The sequence below is a fragment of the Pezoporus wallicus genome, unplaced genomic scaffold, assembly GCF_028554395.1.
Source record: "Pezoporus wallicus isolate ANWC-B61680 ecotype Strahan unplaced genomic scaffold, APGP_CSIRO_Pwel_v1 contig_6726, whole genome shotgun sequence".
NCBI classification, from domain to species: Eukaryota; Metazoa; Chordata; class Aves; order Psittaciformes; family Psittacidae; genus Pezoporus; species Pezoporus wallicus.
In genome coordinates, this window is record NW_026640296.1 from 446,271 (window position 1) to 450,327 (window position 4,057).

The following is a 4,057-nucleotide window of genomic DNA, read 5'->3' on the forward strand; positions in this document are numbered from 1 at the left end:
AGAAAGTCCAGCAGACTCCAAAGAGGGGAAGGGATTGGAGGGCATGACAGGATGCGATGACCAGGAAAACAAGGTCTGTGAATAAGTTCCTCCTGGTATCATCAAAGGAGCTAAGTAAAATGGGTGCTTTTTAAAACAGCTATAGAGCTTCAAGCATTATTTGTGTTTTTACCACTCAATAGAGGAATTTTGGATGAAAGTTCATTTATATATAAAGGTGCACAAGGGTATAATCTTCTAATCATAGGCTAGAAAATCTACGTATAAAGTTTGTCAGAGATGTCTGATTAGGAACCCCTAAGCAGGGATGACCCCTAAGCAGTCAGACTTCGAACTGCAAAATGACCCTTCAATGTCTAATACATCCACTGACTTAACGCTGTACCAGACTCATGATTTTAACCTGACAGTGCCCATTTAATTGGCTTATCAGTATTTTAATTTGGTCATTAATCTATCACATTGTGTCTCCTATTTCTTGTTGGAGCTTCACTTGTTTATGTAGCGCATTTGCCAGCAATTCATTTGACTTTGCTGCACCACTCTTCTTTACATATATCATTTTTATTTGAACACTTGTTTTCAGTATAGCCAGGAAGAAATTCACTAAGAGAGAATCATTCTGACACTGCAGTAAATGGGTGATTCCTCAGGTATTTATTGTCTTTGGTCAGCCCTTTCACATTTACTCTCAGTGGAGCAGCAAAGCAGTCCCAGTCCCTTAGGTAATTAGCTCACACTAGTGAATCAAAGCTCCCTAATTATTTCTATTCCCAAAATCAACAAAGGGAGCATGTATGAGGGAGGAAAGGGTGAGGGGTGTTTTGGAGAATATGTGCTTGTGTGTGCATGAGAGAAGGGAAAAACTTGGCAACCCCAACCTTACACATATTATCATATGACCTGCCTCATTTTGCTCTATCCATCTTCCCTTATTGGAAGCTCCTTAATTGACGAATGAGGACATTATCAAGCCTGGCAGTAGTCATTATATCCGTGATTTTCCTTGAAATGTATCTGTCATGCAGCTCAAAGTTAAATTGCTGGTTTTGGACCTAACCAGAGACAGGGTAGTGACTCAAAGCACTCAGAAGGGAATGAATGATTAATGCAGTTTATAGACAGAATAGCACTTTCCCTGTCTCATGTGCTTTTTTGTATGTAATCTCCAGTGGTTCAGCTTTAGATGGATCTAATGAAAAAAGACTGGATGTTTTCCACCCTCTCTTCAGAGCATGCTGTACAATTTATCCACTGACAAAATGTGCTAATGAAATGTCAAGTTGGACAGCTTTCTAAAGGATTGATGGGGTGAAAGTTTTTCACTTTATTTAACTTTTTGCAGGAAAAATGATTAAGTCCTCCAAACTCTGTATGATATAGAGATCCATTATGGTTTCCCACTTAAGATGGAGTAGCCGCACTAGGATGGAAAAGGAAGCTATGGCAAAGAGGTGAGAATAACATAAAACAAATGATTACATAAAACCTGAGATATATGGCTTCCTTTCACTCAAACACATAAATTATAGTTAAGCTGCATAACTTTATAATACTTCTTTCTTCAGTATTACCTCTGCCTTTTATGAAATAACATCAACCTCAATCAAGCCATTCTATTTATCAGATCAAAATATCATTAAAAAAAATAGTAGTTCCAGCCTCCCCAGGACACACATCCTTTCAACTGGGGGCTACATCCAATGCTTTCAAACTTCCATAAGACTAAAAAATAGTGACTTATGATATGAATTTTACCACAATTATTCTAGCATACTTCATATTCTAAAGTTTCCTGATAATTCAAAAACCCAAATAACACTACCTGAATGCTAAATTCTCACGATTGATATCTAAGGAGTTTGTTTCTATTTTTTACCTAATAACACTTTTAACTTCCTCTTTTCTTGGAAATGTGTATAACTTGCCAAGCCAGATCAAAGATCTAGCACCAGATGCACAGCTAGTGTGATACAATAAAGGAACTGCAGCATTGTTTTTCTGGACTCATGTATATTCTTCCACTTACATCTCAGTTCCCATTATATAGTAAACTATATGGGTCAGGACTCAGATTATTTCATTAGCACTACAATCAGTGTGCATTATGCTACTAAAAACTACTAATGTTGCTATTTTATATTCATTACTGTTCCCAGATATTTGTACCAAACATTTTTCCAACACACCAGAGTTCACATATTATTCAAAAACTTAGCTTTAAAAGGGCACGTAGGACCAGCTCACAAAGCTGGTATCTGCTGTTTGCAAATTTGCTGTCTCCCTCCTGAAGCCAGCTGCTATTCCTCCAGGATGTGTGTGTCAGGTTCTCAGGATTATGCAAACTGCCATATGCCCACCTCACCGTGACCCAACTTCAGAAGACACGAATCTAGCAAATTTTTCCACACAGAAATGCTGCAAAGGAGCATACAAACAGAAATCTGCCCTCCAATCATTTTTCACTTCAGCATTAAGATCAGGGGGCTTCCTCATATCCAAATTCAGAAACACATTTGCTCTTAGTCTAAGCAGAAGTGATCTTCTTTGACATTTCTCTTAACCTTTCTTTCTCCTGAGCACTACAACTCTTAGAGAAATAATCCAAGGACAAGCCAAAGAATTCCGGGACCTTCATTACTTTCTCTGTCTCCCTGTCGCCCACTGTAGTCAGCTTACTGCCTCACAGGGATATGCTGAAGCCTTAAGACTGTCTGTTGCCCTGAAAACTGTTCTGAAAAAAGGACTGCCTCTTGCATCCACTAATGCACTATGGCTGGTAACCCTGTGCAAAGGAGGCTTCCTCACCTGGATAGAACAAGCTTTAAGTAAATGTTAGGATAAGTATTATATTAAGTTCCCTTTTGTGTTTACTCAAGATCTTCATGAGCTAACAGCAGGGTGCCTTCTCAGGACAGTGACATACCCCTGCTTCCTGAAACCCATCTGCATCAGCAAAATTGCACTAAAAATGTGGCACTTTTCCTACAGATACCACATCTCATAAGCACCATCTGAGAGCTACAATTTGAACTTTACTACAACTTGTGGTGTGAAATAAGAACAGTTTAATAACTGAAATTTAATAATAGTAATAATAATAATCACAGCGCACACACACACACACACACACCCCCGCCAACTTTCCCCTTAATTTGTATACTGAGCCTGACACCAAATGGTATGGGATATCTCTAGGGTCAGTTGGGATCAGCTGTTCCAGCTGTGTCCCTTCCCAGCTTCTTGTGCCCTCCCAGCCTACTTGCTGGTGGGATGTGGTGAGAGGCAGAAAGGTCCTTGGCTTTGCTCAGCACTAAAAAAACACAACCCTGAATTATCAACACTGTTTCCAGCAAAAAACCAAAACATAGCCGTATACTAGCTACTATGGAGAAAATTAACTCTACCCCAGCCAAAAACCTGCACAACCAGTCACTTAAGGTTTATTCCTCATGAGAGAATATAAACATGAAACTTTTCACAGAGCAACTATTTTCTTGCCTCGCTTCGCCTTTCTCCCCTTACTCCATGCAAGCATATTTCCAGACACTCCAGTGCTTATTATTTTTAATTTATAATTGCATAAAAATACCATTATCATTAAAAATATATCCATATACTCAGCAAAGGCCTTTGAAAGAAAGGTAATAGATTCCTTGCCAAAGTTGTAGCACACTAGGTGCTTATTACTCTAATCACAGCGGATTTGTTAGCACAGTGAGGTTATTAACTATTCCTTGCATCTCTTCGTTGCTGTTCTGATTATAGGCTCTCTGGGGCTGACACTAACTATACTTCTGATGTGCATATGTTAGGAACAAAAGGAACTATGACCAGGTTCTCTCAGCACTATCATAATAAAGAAGTGCAGTAATTACAGTTATAAGAGTAGGTTCAACATTACCAGTTACAAATGCCAACAGTTGGTTTGGAAATTAAATTCTGTTTGACTTTGATTTGCAAATTATCTGCTATAATCAGTTTTCCCACACCACTAATTCTAATACTCCTCAGCAGGATGTCCTTTAATGTTTTATGACATATATATGTGCGTCAA